General features: G+C 38.8%; 1 protein-coding gene across 5 annotated transcripts in view; it reads left to right on the top strand.

The window, feature by feature from the left end:
- Nucleotides 1–19,187, top strand: part of ATP8A2 (ATPase phospholipid transporting 8A2) — a 326,111-nt gene that overhangs the window by 136,456 nt on the left and 170,468 nt on the right. The gene's annotated exons all lie outside the window — the stretch shown is intronic.

Below are 19,187 nucleotides of genomic sequence, written 5' to 3'. Positions count from 1 at the left end.
AAAGATTGGAACAATCTCGTACAGCAGTGTGGAGTATTTCTTGTGCCTAGGATCTATATGGGAGGTCCAGTTTCTACAGTCTGAAGTCTGTCGTGGATGTACTTGCACTTCCTGTGATGGAAGCAACAGGGGAAACATGAAGTGTGGGTTGTATAGTAGACAGTGTTTCTCTGAGACATGGAGAACGGACAACACCATTTTCCTTGACTTGTAGAATGAGATTTTTGGCCCAAAAAAATCTTCCTGTGAAGTTGAAGGGAAAAAATAAGTGAGGTTTAAATATGGGTTTATTGTCAAAATATTGTTCATTCTTTTTATGCACAATATTGAGGTGACGAGTAATTACTGAATTGGGTAACTGAATGGGAAAGCCTCTTGGATAGAATATACTTTTAAATAGTGGATCTACCGCAGCCTTAAATGAGTCTTTCTAGTAACTTCTTATATTTACTGTTCCTAGAAAGAACAAATCTTACCCAACTTTACCAACTAGTGACTCTCCTGTGACTTTTGCTAGTCAAGAAAAAAAAGCAGTCACCTTATACCATAGCAAAGAGAACTTGTCCCGTTATATAAAGACTGTTAACTGACTGGACTTTGATGCTTTAAAATTACTGAGCTCCTCAAATATCTCACTGTAAGGAAAGTTCTCTGCAGACTCACCTCTGCTGTGATGTGTGCATTTTCCTCTGAACTGTTAATTCCTATTAGCACAACAGACACCTTTTGAGGGCTTGATGCAGAATAAATACTCTGTCTGTAGTAAATGGATTATCAGTTTTGTGATTACAATCTGATCTGTTGGCTGGGTTTTGCTGACTAATAAATCACAAGTTGTAAATTGAGAACTGTGTTTTTTTTGGTGATGACTGGAATTTTGGTGTGTTAGTAGATAATTTTGAGTATCAGTAGCTTCAGAACTTATCACAGGTAGGGAAAAAGCTCTTTTTATAGTAACATTTCACTTAGACAATCTGAACTAACTTGTAAATTCATTTAACCCAGGCCTATCATTGATTAAATTGATTAGCTTTTGATAGGCATTTGGCAGGAATCCAGTGGTGAATGCCTTTTTAAACTTGATTTCACTAACCACTTCTCTCTAACAAATGGTATCGCTGTCTGGAATTAAGAAAGTTGAATGCTCCTGAACAGCCAGTCTACTGCTAATGCGTGGGAGCACATCTTTTTTTCTTTTAAGCAACTTATTTAAGGGGTTTTGCTTTCTTTATGTGTTTTTTACAGTCTTCATGCTACTTGTGCAGCATGGAAGAAAAGTAGCATAACAGAATTTTAAAATTAAGTTTCATGGTGTCTCTGTGTTCCCTCTCTTGTACCAAAAGGAACAATAATTTAAGTGGTGTAGAGGCTATCCCTGTATATGGAATTGAAAAACTATAGAAGTTCAATTGAAAAAAAACCTAATGCAAAGAACCTTTAGGGTGAAGGATATACTACATGTGGAATAGTCAGTTTAGAAAAAAAATAATGTCTCATGTAAAAGAGGAAATGTTGGAACTGGGCATGAAATTGCTACTAGAAGATTGCAAGTACTGTTCACAGCTTGTACCAGAGTGCCTTTGGGGAGAGGAGCTCTGCTCTGTAAAGAGCTGGATGAGTAGTTAGAAGTCAAGAGGAGTGTTTTTTCTGAGAAGGCTGCTCCCAAGTCCTGACAAGAAATGAAAAAGGGCTGGAATGGTCTTATTTCCTGTGTACTGTCTCACAACTGACGTGTAACATTTAGACCCTAATAGGATCAAATTATGCTGCTACTGTCTGTGACAGTCGGAAGAGAAATAATTAAGTAACCCTTTAAAAGATAAGAAGCTGTCATTTCTTCCTCAATTGTACTGCTAGTTGAGTGGTGTGCATAGCTGTCAGGCAACATGTTAAGGAAACTTTTTGTTATGAAATGTACTAGAAAATTTTCAGTACAGCACTATGAGTAGAAGACTTGAATGACCCTGTTTTAGTCTAACATTTGGGAATGAGTGCGGTTAAGGAAGATAACATTGAAGACAATTTAAAGTATCCTAATATTTGTCTTATTAACCAGTTCTTGAGGAATTAATTTACATGAGTTATTCCCTGGAGCTCCTGGCATAAATCCTCTCTGGAAGTCAGCTGCAATAGCTCCCTGATTCTCTGAGGATGGCAGCCTCAACATATATACTGAATTGCCAGATATAGTATTTATCTGAAAATGGTTTTACAGGTGAGCATTAGACTCTCCCTTCCTACTGGCCATGTACTGGCTTTTATTCATTTGTTTTCTTAGGATCTCTGAGCTGAACTGATAATTTTTTCCCTGAAGTGCCATGTCTTTCCAAATAATTATGTACTAAATAGCTTCTTCGTAGAAGAAACAAATGCAAATCTTCCTTGAAATCAACCCTGATGAATAATCACTTAAAACATCAGGTTGCTTGTGTGTTTTCTTGTTTAATGCTAGCAATCCAGCTGTATTTTCCAAACATATTTGAACAGGAGCACCTACTCAGTTTTAGAAGTTTTATAAAGCTGTTTTCCAAGAGGTTTGATGTCAGAAAGCTGTGACTTACCAAAGTGATTTAAAAGATTGTAAAGGAACTGTTGCTTTATTAAGGTTTGTCTTTGCCATATGTAGCTTTAAGATACGGTAGAGATGGGCAGGTTTTCATAAACTCAAGAACAAGCTTGCACTCCAGTGTGAATGCAGCCACTGATACATAAACTCAGACATGAATTTGCAGATACTACTGACAGATGCCAGGGTCTAGAGGACGCTGATTAAGGTGGTTCCCTAAAGGTAACGGATATCACACAAATATGAGGAGTAAGTGAACATTTGTTTTTCTACTGCTCCACTACTACAAATCAGAGTGGAATGTCGCCTCAGAAAGGGCAGTTGTGTCCTCCATGGGAATGTTTCAAATTTCCTTGATCTTTGCAATAATAAAGCTGCTAGAAACATCTGAGGCTCTGCCCCTCACTTGCTTTCACTTGATGACATGGGGGTAGTGCTCAGTTTGTGCGGTAATGTGCTGGGGAAAAGGCTGCCTGAATGGTTGTCTAACAAGGGACTTGAGCTATTATAGAGCAGTAAAACCCCTTCCTGTTTTAAGCCATGTCAGCAGAAGGAAGGAAAAAGCAGAAATTGCCTGGTTGTTCTTTTGCCCTTCCTTGTTCTTCCCAGTATTTTTCAGTGTTTTCCACTTCGTTCTCCTTTTTCTGCCAAGTGCCAAATTGTGCCACCTGGGGTTATAAGTTTGGCTGTACATATGGTTTAAAGACTTCCTAATGAAATTCTATTTGCAATTGGCTTCTGTGAGGTGCTAAATGCTGCCTGTTAGACGATGAGTGCTTGATGCAGTGTAGGATTAGGATTTTAAATTAAGTTTGTGCTTTATTGAAGAAAATTGAAGGCAACAATTGAAACATAAGCATTGAAAGCAGGAATACCTTCAGATGGTGATGACATTTTATCTCTGAGGTCAGATTCAGCATGATACTTGATGCCTTTGGAACACTCCACTAAAACCAAGGGAACTTGTTTTTGGGATGCTTATTATCTGCAGGCTTGATCCTGTTTCTGTGCTACTGATTGGGCACAACTACAATCTTTGTAATAGACAATTGACTGCTTTAACCATCTTGAATGATCTTAGAGACTTTATTTAGTGCTCATCCATCTGAAAGATAATAGTTCACTTAATAGCTTTTCAAAGGAAAAACTGCAAGAAAGTGTCATCTTTGAGAATACTTGCTGTTTGCATGATATTTATTTCCAAAGTTACATTTTTTGGATTTAACTGTACTACTATTCCATTATGTCTGGGAATTAAAATAAATGGATCTAAGGGTTTTCTTCAGTGTAAGTGGACCTTCAGGGCTTCATGTTATCTTCCAATGAATGATGATGAATTCATCATGTTCTATTGTAGTATTGGCTGAGTTCCTGAAATTGTTTGTATACAAGTGTTTTGAGAGCTGCCAAAGATGATTTTGCTTTGTGGGTTCTAATAATGGAATAATTTTTGTTTGGTGCAACTTTATTCATAGCAAATTAATATTTTTGTAATGAAAACCTGTGTAAACTAATAAAACAGAATATGACATAAAATTTCTGCCTTCCTGCTATTCCTACGTATTACTGAAAGTGACTGTCCTGTTGTATTGAGTTACAGGAGGGTTATAGAAAATCTTTCTACAAGTTATTCACAGTTCTTTGTAAGCAATTGTGCTTTTACCTGTTCATTCAGGATAGTGAAAATATCTTTGCTTATAGTATAATGAAAAAGCATATGGCTTTTCTTTTACCTGCAAGGAGAAAGAATCGTCAAGTCTGCATGGATTTTTTTGGTAAGACACTGAATCCCCTTTACATGCAGCAGGGGCAGCTGTACACTGCAGAATGAAATGCAGAACACTCGCTTGAATTTTATTGTAGCAATGACAAGGAATAGCGGGCGGATGGTTTTCTTTCACCTAAAAATTGCAATTTGCGGTGAAAGCAGTGAAATTGAAGCACAAGCTGCAGTTCCAGCCTCCCTTACTTCCACTGTCGTCAGGCCTGCCAAAATCCAACCCCCAAAAGACACCTTCCTCCCATCCAGCACTGCAGTCTTGAGTTAAATAGCAAAAGCAAAACAGCATCTGTGCTTAAGAGATGGCTAAGATGAAATTAGATTATTACCAGAGAGTAAACACTGTTCTGTTATCTTGAGGAAAATAGCCCTCAGCAGATGTGTCTTCTCTCCTAATTTGAGCAATTTTAACAAATCAATTTAATGCATCTTTTGGCCTTAATGTGACACTTGCATTCTCAGACAGAGAAGGTCCCACCAGCAAGGGGAGAGGAGGTGGCCCAGGCAAGGCGGAGAGATGCTCAGTGCTAGCTTCAGATGTTGAGAAATGTGAGAACTGACACCTGTCTGAGACAATTCTCAAACGGTGACATGCAAAGCAGTCCTCTCTGGGATTTAGCAGGGGAATGTGTTATGGTATAGTAACAGCTGGCTACAAATATGGATAGCAGGCTTGAAAGCACAAGCAAAAGACAGCCCATGCTTAGCTGACTACTGTTTTCTAATTAATTGTACGGGTAAAAGTGAGGTCTTTGGTTACTCCATTGAGTCTTCTGGTACCTACACTGTGAAATTGCTCTGCTTATGAAGGTTTTGCTCTTGGTTAATTACAATATCTGTCGTGTCCCCCCCCCCCATTACTTCCCCTTCTGGCCGAAATGTTTACCAGCTTTCGGAATAACTGTGGGTGGTTTTTTTCTTAGGTTTTAGAAAATAATAAGTTCCTATTTTGCTTTATGCTTTATCTAATTATGTGATAATTAGATTGAGTTAGTCAATGAAGATCAAGACAGGTCCTTAAACAGTTAAAAGATAATATTCTTCTGAGGCAGGAAGGCATTAGAAATTAGTCTACGTGTCTTGGTCCTATGAATTGTCTCACTGGAGATGGAAGGAAGTCTAGCAGGGGGCTCCATGGACCCAGCCCTGATCACAGTTTTACAGCATAGGACCACTTTTAGAATACGTTTCCCAGCACTTTCTAGTTTAATGAATTTCTTCCTATCACATGTAACAGGTGGGATTTGGAGGGAGGTTGTGTGTGCAGGCAGTGAAGTGGACCTCTACCAAATCTTCACCATTTCTTTCTCCAGTCCTGCTTGGGTGAGTCTTAACATAGATGTGGCTTGACCAGATGATTCTGCTGTGCTCTTTGGTGTTTTGGTATAGTGTGAGGTTGGACTGGGTAGCCGTCCAACATGCTTTTTGAAAGACTGCTTCATGAAAGGCCCAGTAGCTGCAGGTAGATGCTCTCAGGTGGCTCTTTCAAGCTGTTTTGAAGGTTTAAATGCTGCTGATAAGGATTTATGCAACTGAGCAGAAATACTGCAAATAAAGAGATGTATTTCAGGCCACTGGGGAAGTGTTCCTTATAACTGGTGCATCAAACCCTTGCATAAAGGTGGAGATGAAAACTTGTGAAGCAGACAAGTCAATAAAAGAAATTAAAACAAAATAATCATCTCAAGGCAGGAAAAAAAGTATATTTGGTATGCTGCAGTTTAAGGGCATCGAGCCTGGCTGATGGGCTGGATGAAACTTTAGACTTTGAACCAGGCAGTGTTTCAGTGGAGCAGTTGCTTTGGATTCTCTATTGTATTTGTATAAAAATGAAAGATGGTCATCATGCTGAAAGATTATGTAAGGACACTTGCATGACCTTGAAATTGTCTAAAGATTTCTAATAGAGATTTCAAATTATTTTTTTTTTACAACAAAAGTCCATTAGTCAGAAGAACAGAAGGACTAGTTGAAATATTAAGAGAGCCGCACATTCAAATGAGTGTGAAAAATATCTGCATGAGAAGTGGAGAACAAAGTGAATGTGTTTTAAGGGTTTTAATTCTTGAAAAAACGTAAGAAGGTTGTCAGTGGGGAAAGCAGGGATCATAAGTACTTTGAAGCTTTTGGTTGGTTGTTTTTTGGATTTTGTTTGGATTGGTTTTTTTTTTGTTTGGTTGGTTGGGCTTTTGTTAGTTAAGAACCAAGAATATCCTATTGCAAGAAACAAGCATTGCTTTACCAGAACTTATTGCTTTCTGGAATAGAAAATGAAGGCATGAAGACTTCTGGAACCGAAGTACTTAAGGAATTGGAAACTTGCCCTTTTTAGATCTCCAGATCTCTTTGTAATGTTTCTGTTCTAAGAGAACTTCCATCCAACTTAAATCTCCCTGGTCTAATGTAACTCTTGCCCTTCTCCCAACTCCACCTAATCTGCAAATTGCAGCATTCTCTCCACACTGCTTTAAGATGTGTGGATTCACGGTGTCCATAAGTTATGAGTGTTCACCTGTGGCTTGACTTGAGTCTGAAAAGCTTGTTGAACTCAAGTTTTTATGCAAAGTATTAGAGGCAAATGAGAAGGAAAAGCAGACCGCAGGGCTTAAGAGGTGATGTGCAGGTCAGACCTCCACATTTTGTAGGTTTATAGTGTGGGGATAAGCACGCAGCACAGGAGCATGCTTCTACAACTAGATCTTTCCAACACACCCACACCTCATTTCTGCTACAAAGTGAAGACAAAAGATGTTTATAGGCACTGTAGATCAGAAGGCAACATGAGTGGGTTGGATGCATGGCAGTGATTAAAGGAAAGAGCTGTGGAGCTGTGTGTGTGAACAGGGTTCTTGTTAAGTGTATTCATAAATGTCACTTGGCTTATCAAAACTATGTAATGTTAAGGGAAAGCAGAACTCCTTCAGGAAGTTCCCTCTATTTGTGAGACTAGGGGAGTTCATACAGACTGTGTTAAAGCCCATTACCTGGAGTACAGTTTGATAGTCTGTGTTAGCTGGTAGAGTGTAACAGCTTAATAAGGTGTGTAATATTGAAGCACTGAAAGATAAAAACAGTGAGATAATCACAGATGTGTTGATGGAAGTGGTGTGTGTCAGGCCATGAACTGGAGTGAACAAAAGACACTTCAGTCAGCTGCAAGGAAGCCTGTGAACACACTGGGGTAATCTGCCTCAAGGCCAGTGTTTTGCACAGTGTAAATAACAGAGGAAGGACTTGTCTGAGGAGACCTGACTGCTGTCATGTATCAGACTGGAGACCAAGCGAGAATGTGCAAGTACAGCTTTGTTTTATTCTCTTGGAGCACTAGATATTGCTCAAATCTGTGACTACTTTGGGCCATTTCAGTTGTTTGTTTCTGTAACTCCATATTAGCAGATAGTGATCAAATTCTTCTTAAATTGATGAGGGGTAGTCATAGTAGACAAAACTCATCTATCTCTACGTGTATGCGTAAGGATGATGTGGCAAATACATGGGACTGAATGTGTGGTGGTGACTTAGAGTGATTAAGGAAAGTCTTTAAAAGTACTTCAGTGCACTTAAGTCAGAAGAAATTAATTATGCTGGAATAAGTGGGCACTAGCATTGTTTTATGGACAGGACTGGAAGAGATGAAAGGTGGACAATAGGTAGCATGTTCTATCGAAAACTCAAGGAAAGGAACACAAAGCAAACAACCATATGAACTCAGGGATAAAAACAAGTGTTAAAAACTTTCAATGCAAAACCATTTGTGTTTAATTTTTTTTCACATAAAAATGAATCTAAATTAAAAAAAAACCCAAACATGTAAAATGGAGGCACTTCTTGCCTGGAAAAGATGTGTGTTTTGGGGTTGTTTTTTTTTCCATTTCACTGAAAACTGACTTTGCACTCACTGTGATCCAAAAGTCTCTCTTAAATTACCTTTGCTACCAAGATCCCATGTTCTTTCTCATGGGGGAAAAAAAACAACCTACACATTGTTTTCTGCTACTGCATTAGTCTAAATCCCCCCCTCAGCTATTACTGAGGGGGGATACACACCAAAAAATCAAAACCCCATCCTTTTCTAAAAGCTACAAGATTCTTGACATTTCAGCTCTTGAGAAGTGTGATTTATGTTATCCTAAATCAGTCTCCTTGATACTAATCAATACTTTCTCTTGGTTTTAAAACAGGAAATAGCTTCAGTCTGTGTTTAAATCCTGCAATGTCTCATGTCATGACCTTTTAGTAGTTTGTTCCTTTTCTCCCCCTTTCCCTGTTTTTTCTTCTTTTCCTTCTCACAAAGGCCCCTCAGCTTGTCTTTGAGTTTTTCCTGAACAGTGGGAACTGTAGATGTTTCAGTTCCTGCTTTGGGTATGTGTATCTTAGAGGCTTCCAGTGCCTACTTTCTCACCTTCTTTGGCCTTTCCCTTTGCTTTCCTTTTCCTTTCATATCATGCTGTACTTTTCTCAACTCTTCAGCTTCTTGTGTCCACTTCAGCCCTGGGGCATAGGCTTCTAGTAGTCTGAAAGCCTGCTGCTCCATCTGTGGAGATAATGAACTTCTTGACACCAGCTGCATAAATCACTGTTGTAGATGGTAGTGTCAAGTCAGTAGGAGCATATGGGAGAGTAATTGTGTCCAAACAGGCATTATGGGCATCCAGTGATACTGTGCATTAGGAAACAGAAAGCCTATATTTCTTTACAGCATTTTGTTGGGTAATTCAGTAGTGTTAAATCCATTCCTGAAAGAGTGTGGGGACACTTGGTATCTCTCCAGTGGTTTTCATTTGTTTCATTTGGAGACCTGACAAACCAAAAGTATTGGAGGGCTAGTAGTCTTAGCTGAGTGAACACGTATTAAGAGAACTCTGTACATAACTTTAACAGACCTTGGCATAATTAACAGGATCTTCCAGGAGGGGCCCAAGGACTAAACTGGCTGGGATATCATGCTTAGCTTTTGCAGACGTTGAGAGTGGAGGCTCCTGGCAGAGTAGCTGTCTGACAGGACACTGGTGCAGTAAGGAATGCTGGTGTTAACTTATTCATTCATGTACCAGAATAAACAGATGGCACTGCTACACTAATGCATATTTTCTTTCCCCTTGGTGCAAATATTTACTGTCTTTATGAACAGAAAATGTTTTTAAAAAAAAAGTGCAGAAGAAATGTCTGCTAACTTAATGGCTGCTTTATTCCTTTTTCCTTCCCTGCAAGATACCCTTTTTTGGTCTGGTGGTTTTTTTTTTGTTTTTTTTTTTTAAAGAGCTGAGTCTCATGAGTGCTGTCCTCAAGTTCAGCTTCCTGGTTAAAAATCTACATGCAGTAATATAATATTCTTTTCCAGGAAAGATTTTTATGGCATATGTAAATGAAATAAGACCAGCCCCTGGTGGTATTGACAGGATGCTGAGAAGGAAGCTGACTCTGTATTAACGTGCTTGGAGCTTAGGTCATTCTCACCGAACCCTGCAGCTCTGTGAGGTTCAGCTGCTTGGTGGAGATGACTTTGCATTCTTTCAGTGACCCTTTGTAAAATACTGTTTCATTAACGAGAAATTTTTTTTTTCCAGACATCTCTTTCCTAAATTATAGATGATACTGATTTGGATGTGTAATAGTTCTGTTTATACAGGCATAATTAAAGAAATGTGAGCAGGAATCCAGCCAAAATCTGGTGTAAACTTTACAGTGGGAATAATCACTTTCTTTTGTGATCATTCCATTCTCTGGATCAAACTGACTTCTCCATATTTTAATCCCTTTGAGACTGGTGTGGTTTCCTTTACTTAAACTTTGAGAGAAACTTTGATTTCTATCAATTTCTTTGTTTTCAATAGTAAGAACTTGTAGTGGGAGTGGAATGGGATTTCGGGAGACATCAAACGTCACTGGAACATGGATGTGCCAAAACAGTTTATAGGCTTGCTGTGGCATTAGATGTATTGCCCTTTTAGAAGGTCTTCTTTTGTGCTGACAGCTTGGTTTGAGGAAACTTCAGAGATCTCTTTCAGGAACAGGAGAAAAATTATCTGGACAAAATTGATCCTCAACATGTTAATGTTGTACTTGATGAAATGTGTGTTAATTGGTACATTTCTTGCAGAACTCATCAAGTTGCCTTATTTCACAGCTGGAGGCTTCCTTGGGATTCTGGAACACTGAGAAGAGTATTTATTTCCTATGTTTGGGAAGCAGTAAACTTTGGCTGCCTTTTGTAGTGCTGTGTTGAAAGCAAAGCTTCTCTCAGGTTCTTTTGCCTTTTAGTAAATATGTGTAGCATAAGAAAAAATATCCTTCAATTGAATAATTGGTTGTTTCCAGCAAGTATTCTCTGTTTAGAACATTGGTAATAAGGCTGAGGACCTTCTGTCAAGCAAAACACTAGCAAAGGAGGAAAAATTTGTCTGATGCAAATTTTGTTGTATCCTCTATGGATTGAAGAGCCCTTTGACATCTATTCAAACAGAGTGATGAGTGGATGCAATCACCCAAACCAGTGTAGCTAGACTGATCTCAAAGTCTTTCAGTTCTGCAGTGGTGCCCAACATTTTGTTATAAAACACCTGTAGTACAGTTAATATTGAGACACTTGCAGGGCCACGTGTTCTGATTATCCTCTGCTTTGTAGTACCAAAACTTTTGCCCTCTCATTCTTCTCTCCTGTAAGTGGTGACTCCTCTCCTTCATCTGATCACGTGAGCACATGCATTTGCTGTTCATATTCACTTCAAGTAAGAATAAAGGCGTTAGCTGAGATGAATATACTTTGGAAAAATACTGGTTTAATGTTTTTGCTGATTTTGAGATGGCTTTTTATCTTAAAGGATGACTCAAGAATGGTTAAGGAGAAATATTGAGTGTCTGCTTGCGTGTACATGGTGTCTGAGTCCTTGTGTGGGGAGGGGGAATCTTGATGTAATTAGATCTTTGCTATCCTTTCCTGGTGAGAGCTCCTTGGGACCTCTCTATCCCTTTGTGTTTCCTGTTTGCTTTGCCTTCTCAAAGTGCATTAGCTCAATTAGGCATTTAAGACAACTGCCACCAAAGAAGCAAAGGAACAGATATATCAGTAAATACTGAAGAGTGTGGAAGAAGTTGATTCTCCTTGTTAGCTCTCTGACATTTTAGGAACAGTAGTAGCTGTGCTTTCTTATTTTTATCCTATGCTTCTCATATCTTTAGGGGATTTCCTCAGTACTAATGATTAAAGTCTGTTAAAAGCTGAATATTTTAAAACATGCCATTGCTGTTGCATGTTCTTTTTGTCTCTCACAGGTAAAGTAAAGAAGAAACTGTGGTATGCACACAATGAAAAGAAATTAGATCCTTTCATTTTCTTTGCAACTGATTATTCAATTAGAAATTGTTATCTTGGGATATTTTTGTGAAGATCTGTATTATCCTGTCATAAGATTTGATTCTTAAAGGTTGCTGCAGCCTTCAGGTATGCCATTTACAAAAACTGAAGAGTTACTTAAGCCTAGAACAGAACAATAGTGAAAGGGACCCTGCAACACGAAGTCTGTTATTACAGAAGTGTAATAACTCACTTAGACTCTGCCAGATACAGAAAAGGCAAAATCTGAGGTAAGGAGATCATAGCAGATGAATCCATAATGTTCATTAAAAGGTTGGCTTTTCTCTTTTGTGAACACCTCCCTTCTCAGAAAGACATAGGCAATGATAGTAGAAAAATAAACTTGAATTCTCAATGTTCATAAATACTGAAACTTTTCAGAATTTCTTGTATGTCTGAGCTATTCTGCAATTTTTTCAAATTTTTATATGCTGTCAGTGGTGAAAAACTTGTAGAAAGGCAGGCTGTTCATGACAGTGTATTATGTTTCACTGCACAAATTGTTATCCAGTTCACGGCAGTTCTAGAATTAGGTGAACTGGATCGTAGCTTTTCTTTTCCAAGAGGTTTTTAGTAGGCTACCTCCAAACTTAATGGAAAATAATGCAGTATAACTGTTCTTTCCCAAATCTTCGTTCGCGAAGCCCAGCCATGATAACTGTTCTTTGACTAGTGGTAAAACCATATAGAAACTTATATTTGCTCTAGTTGTCAGCTAATGATCTTAAACCTGTTTTCCTATATTAATTGCAGTGGTCAGTGTTGGACCAGACCCAGTCTAATCCAGTTTATTTCAAACAGTGACCAGTAGTCACTGCCTTGGGAATGTGTGTATAGTAGTGAATGAAACTTCTGTTGCCAGCAGCTATGTCTTTATCTTGTTTTCATAATTCTTCATTGACTGTTTTTTATTCATAATTTTTAAATCTTTCTTTCTGAGTGTGTCTAAACTCTAATATCAATTAGATATTTGTCTATAATCTCAAGCTGGGCAGAATGTGTTATGAACTGTGCAGAGGAAATATTTCCTTTTGCTTTTAAATCTGCCCGGTAATTTCTTTGGATGCCATCAAGTTCTGCATTTGAAGACATTATGGATAATCATACCCTGGCTACTTTTCTTCTCCCCTTCCTCCCCATCAAGTACGCCTCCAGGGTATCGACTTTTAGTTGCCTTTTTCAGATAGAGGGTCCTTGTTTGAAAGGACTTTAACATTTTTTTTCTTCCCTGCCTCCTGTTTGGTTTTTTTTTTTACTTCTTTTTATGTGATTGAGAGAGAAGAGCTGCCTGCCAAAAATGTTGATATGCAGTGGATTTATGTGTTTGCATAATGGGGAGTGTTGTTGTTTATATTTTGTGGGTTTATAAAGTTGTTGCCTTTTTGGACACAGCTGAGCAATTTCCTTATTGATGTGTTGAAGGTATGTAAACACATGGCTTCTAGATAGTCACGTCCAATGTAAGGCCAGGACTGAGACAGATGAGTAGCTATCATGCCTGAATTTGTCTGAGATGCATGAGACAGGCCTCCATATGTGTAAATTCTTTTAGGGACTAGCTTTGGTATGTATATTGAAAGTACCACATGAAGAGCTAAGTGTCCTCTTTAGACTGTGGGAGTTTAAAACCATAGCTAATTTTTTTTGCCCCTGAGATCAGGTTTAGGTAAGGTATACCACCCATCTCCTGCTGTGCCACTTGAAGAATCACAGGGTCAGAAAGTATGCTGAGTTGGAATGGACCCACAAAGATTGAGTCCAACTCTTAGCCCTTCACAGGACCATCCCCAAGAGTCACCCCATGTGCCCGAGAGCATTGTCTAAATGTTTCTTGAACTCTGTCAGGCTTTGTGCTGTGACCACTTCCCTGGGGAGTCTGTTCCAGTACCCAACCATCCTCTGGGGAAAGAACCTTTTTCTGGTATCTAACCTAAACCTCCCCTGACACAACTTCAGGCCATTCCCTTGTGTCCTGTCACTGGTCATCACAGAGAAGAGATCAGTGCCTGCCCCTCCTCTTCTCCTCACAAGGAAGTTGTAGACTGCAATGAGGTCTCTCCTCAGTCTCCTCTTCTCCAGGCTGAACAGACCCAGTGACCTCAGCTGCTCCTCATACGGCTTCCCCTCAAGGCCCTTCACCATCTTTGTTGCCCTCTTTTGGATGCTCTCTAAGAGCTTTAATATCTTTCTGTGGATCTTGGTTTCTAAACACTGTTCCTGTTATTTCTTCCACCAGTTATTCAGAGAGGTAAATGTCTTCATCTTGTCTAACTTTATCCCTGTCCACAGAAGGAGACTTAGTCATCTGTCAGTACCTAAAGAAACAATTTGTTTAATCTTTTGTTTTTCATGCATCTGGGACATGGTCAGTTAAATAACTTCAAATTATAGAGTACCCATCACAGAGGAGGGAAAAAAAAAGAGATTGTGCTGAACCTGGGAGGGTAAAACGTAATGCATTGTAGCCAGAGTTTGTACTACTTGTGACACACTTGAAAGAGTCATACACCATTGGTTCAGATTTATTTTTGTGTGTGTCTTAGTGTTCTTCTGTAAACACTACAGCAGCTTTGTGAAGAAATGGGGTATTGGGACTAGTGGAAAGTTGAAAATGTCTTCACTAAAGTTATGCCAGAGGAGTTTGTCACTGGAAGCTCTCTGGTGAAAGGATGTTGAGGGAAAGGTGAGTTAGTGAAATGGAAGACAGAAGAAGGAATTTTAAGCAGCATAAAAGTGAAGAGAGAGGTCATGTTTGTTTTCTCTAATTATGATTTCAGGAGAGTAACTGGCTGCAAAATTAGTTAATTATCTTGTGTTTATTGTAAATTCCTATGCTTTCTCTGAAGACACCAGAAGTACCTTTGCTTCATAAATCATGTTAAATCAAAGCACTTTGATTATATTACAGAGCTCTGTAAATTGATGTCACAACTTGAGAAAAACACTTTTATCTGCAAGCACTTAAGAACGCTGCCACTTTCAGAACCAAGCAAGACATTAGTAGCTGGCTTGTTCAACTCCTTTCAGCTTTCATGCTGACACATACCATATTGAAGACATGGGTTGTTTGTATAATACTTGGTTTGATCTTTTTTCCTGGTGCTTTCGGTACTGTTGAATCAATCAAAGGAAGTTACTGCTCTGTTGGGCATTAGCATACATTTAGATATTTCTGTATTAAGAGCTGTTCATCGAGGAAAAGGCTTTTATGTCAAAAGGAGAGTAAACAGTATGACCGTGGCTGCTTTGAGCTGTTGACCCACATATATTTGAAAGCGAGCCTGTTTGTACTAGCAATTATTCCAGTTTCCCTCCTCTTTTTGAAATTTTAATTCATTTAGTCTTTTGCAACTGTGTGAGGGCTACAGATGGGGAGAGGACTCAGTGGCTCTTGTGGTGGTTTGCTTGATTCATTCATTCGTTAGCATGCACAACAGAGTTGATTTCTTTATCTACTGCTTCACGATGTACTGGGAGTAGTAATGCAAAGACAGTTGCTAAATATTCATAATTTGTGCCTGACATGTGGATGTAACTTCCCTCGGAAACTTTTTAAGGTGAACTTACTGGGAGAACTGAGTTCTACAGAGGACTGACTAATCATCCGGACCTTATTCAAGCCTCATTAAATTCAATGGAAGGATTAATTTTTTGGCTGGGTTTGTAGTAATTACTGTCAGCTACTAAATTGAGTAAAGAGCCACTTAAAGCCATCTGTGGCTTTCCTAATGTCCTACTTATGCTGTTTTATAAATGTCACAGATAAGTAGTCAAGCTCAGGAAGGGACAGAGAAGAATAAAAGTGTGTCTCAGATATAAAAGGCTGGGAAATCTTATTGTAGAAATTAGCATTGACTATGATAATTATCGTCCAGTGCAACTGAAAAAGGTTTTTCTTAAAACCTCTGTCTTTGGTCAAACTTCTTTGCAAATATATGTGACATAGCATTTAGGAAGATTCCAACTCTAATATATATGTTTAACTTTCATAGCAACTGTATTAGAGAAATCAGGCTAATGGTCAGTTTTCAGTTCTACTACTTATTCCTGCTCAGGTTCTTCAATTAGGAGAATTAGATCTAGTTCTCACTTTCTTTTTATCTAGCAAAGGTGAGGGAAAGAAACTAGAAATGTCTATTACTACAGAGTATTTCTCTGAGAAGTAGGGTATGATCAGACATTATGAACTAATGAGATGAAAATGTTAATTTTTGCTGGATTTGGAAATAGTAACGTGGAGAGCTAAAGATCTAAGTCTTTGAGAGCTGACCTTCTTGGAAGCAGTCTTTCCCACGTGGAACTTTTTTGCTGGATCAGAGTAGTTTCTGTTGAGTCTACACTGGCTGTCTAGCTTTCTCAGGAGATATGTTTATTTCTTTTGATGGATTGGCTTTTATGCCAGATGTATTTTTTAACTGAAAAGTCTGTGGCATAAAAATAACCAAGAAATTTTATAGTGTCTACCCAAAGAGCTGTTAACTTAAAAGTTGCCAAGTCTGATGTATCCACTGTTAAAATACAAAAATTTCAAGTAAGGAAATTATGCACAAGGTTATTTATATAACTTCAGTACCAGTGGGTTATTCAGGCAAAAGAAAGGGGATGATGTGATGGTGAGAAGAGTTTGAAGTGCTGATGGATGAGAAAAAGGCAAGGCTAGAAGGAGAGGACTGTTTACCTGGGGAAGATGCTCCAATAACATGGGATGATGACTACGTGTAGGGGAAGGAGATGAGGTCACTTCTCTACTGCAGTGCCCAGTTATGCTGGCTCACTGGAGAGCTTTAGCACACAAGGCAGCATGTGTGCTAAGTGTACTTGTTTGAAATCCAGGCCTTGCTGTTGACATAACCACATGGGAACCCTCTTCAGGGACCATTTCAATTTGTTACTAGGGAAGTGCCTCCATTGCCACTAAACTGAGACTTCAGGTGTAGAACAGTCTAGGTGGAAGAGACCTCTGGAGACCTAGTCCAACCTGTCACTCAAGGCAGGGTTGTCATCTACAATCATGTTTGCCATAAATTCTTGTAGTTGAGCTTTTGGACAGAGGTTCTGCAACCTTTCTGGCAAACCTTTTCCATTGCTCGACACCTTCATGAAACATCCATAATATCCCTCCTAACTGTCCCTGTTTGCAATCTGTGGCCATTGGCCCTTGTTTCATTTTTGATGCAACAGGAGACTTGAGGTAACTCACCTTTCTTCCTTGATACACGATGACCCTGATTTTTCAGTAGTTATGCAGTAGTAGTTTAGCAACTCTTGTTGTTAAACTGCCTCTTAACAGCACAAGCCCAAGTGACAAGACCTCCTCTTACAGGTTATATATTTTAGACCCCTGACCATCTTAGGAATTCTCTGCTGGACTCTAACTTTCTCTCCTCTCTTTCCAACTTGGGCTCAAAACTTGGATGTACTATAGATTTTGCCTCACCTGTGCTGAGGAGAGGGCTGATAATAACTTGTGTCTTTATCCTGGTCACTCTTGTGTCCTGAGTCACTACCTAGTATGCGATGTGTCTCAGTCACACTAATTGTGCACTTTTGACTCACACTGAACCTGATGCCCACCATAACCATGTTATGGGATGACCATTTCCAAGCCTGTACTGGTACATGGGGTTATTCTTCTCTGAGATGTTGAGCTTTGCCTTTCTCTGTCTGAACTCCATGAGGATGTTGGCTCAGTCCCTGAATTTCTGAAGGTTTCTTTCAATAAAAGCCCTTTGATTTTTTGTAATTTAGTCCCCCTAGTTCAGCATCATCTGTGGACTTGCTGAGGGATATCCCTTTTGTCAGCATCTGGGTTACTGATGATGTTGAGCAGGATGGAATCTCATGGTACCTCTGATCATTGCCAGTTGGACACTGAATATTTGACCTTGTTCCTGTGAACTATATTCTGTACAAAGAATGTTGTATTAGTTATGTCTCAAATATGTTAAAATGTTTGGAAAGTCACTTGGGCTAATTGCTGTGCCTTGCTTCAACGTGTTGGCTTGTGTTTGGGGTATTATTTGTACTGGATATGAACAATGTGAGTATGAATAAAATCTGTGCTCCAAAAAACTAAATATCAGGGTCTCTACAGTACTATTATACTTGAGTGCATGGAGAGAGTAAGCAGTTATTTTGTTTCATGTAAATAGTTCAGAATTTTTTTTACATTCAGAAGATTTAGTAATTTACTTTTGGCATTTAGTCTGTTTTTATAGAAGTTTTTTTGTAATCTAAATTGTTAGCTTTGATTTTTAAGTCACAATCAAGTGTGAGTGTAAGGCTATTAGTAGTTTGTGATCTTGATGTTTTTCCATTATACTTCTGGGAGAGTTGCTCATAAAATCTCTCTCCATCTTCCTGAAATGAGTGTTTTGCATACTTTCAAGTTAGATTAGAGTTGCTGTGGCCTCCTGGAATCTCGTGGTAGAAACCTTTGATTATACCTTGCACATCACTGCCAACAAACTTCTGGCAAGGCTACTCCAACCTATTTGGAGAAATAGGGTGTATAGAACTGTGTAGATGTATACAAAGTGTAATCACTTTTTAAAACTTAGTTTAAGAAAATACAGTGCCTAGAAGATGTGTGCTGATGGTTTCTTTGGTGGTTAGAGTACAAACTGTGCCATGAGAACTCTTATGGTGGATTCCCATACACAGTTGCCGTCACTAAAACAATTGGCACATCTGATTTTAAGATCAGTCTCTTGTGCATTGCCTCCATCTCTTCCCCCCAGGCTCTCCGGCACAGTCTATTTGAAGATGGTATCTATGTACCTTGTATCCTGCAGTGTAGACTAGCTTGTAGAAGGCATTTGTTGTATGTCTGAGTCTGTTGAGCATGAGCGCTTCTCACATTATCACATCTGTGTTCAGCTTCTGCAATGTGTCTTAAGATCTTGCTTTCCAGTTACCAGTTCATATTTGAACGTGAGATTCACTTTTTACCTCAATACCTGTTTGGCTATAGGATTTTTTGGTGTGTTGAATTTAAAAATGAATTACTGTTATTTGAATTTTGACAGTATGTAAAATATATAAAATTATCAACTTTTGATATCTAGTAAACAGATGTAAGTGAACTTAAGCTTCCAAGTCTTAGCTTGTAACAAAAAGATAGACTAAAATTTACTGTGTAAATTGACAGTTGACTACATGCTGCTATAAAAGCTGTATTATTGAGTCAGGTGAGCATGCATCAGCTATAAGCCTTTCTCTAAACAGAAATTACTGTAAAATGTCTTGCTTTTCATGGCTGGGTTTAAAAAGGAAAGCATCAACTTAGCCTTACTGATATGCTCTGGTACATGTGGAGAGTATCCTATCTAACTCAAAAAAGCTGCTTTCCTATTTCCTTTAGAGCCTGTTTTTCAGCACTGGGCAACTCATTGTTTTTCCTCCCAGGTGTTTTACTTCTAATCTGGTTTGAGTCGTGAAGAGTGTCAGTGAATACAGTTTGACTTCTAGCAGTTCCTTTTTTGTCT

The sequence above is a fragment of the Pseudopipra pipra genome, chromosome 2 (assembly GCF_036250125.1).
Source record: "Pseudopipra pipra isolate bDixPip1 chromosome 2, bDixPip1.hap1, whole genome shotgun sequence".
NCBI lineage: Eukaryota > Metazoa > Chordata > Aves > Passeriformes > Pipridae > Pseudopipra > Pseudopipra pipra.
Note: the sequence above shows the minus strand (reverse complement) of the source record. Positions and strands in the feature narration are given on the sequence as shown.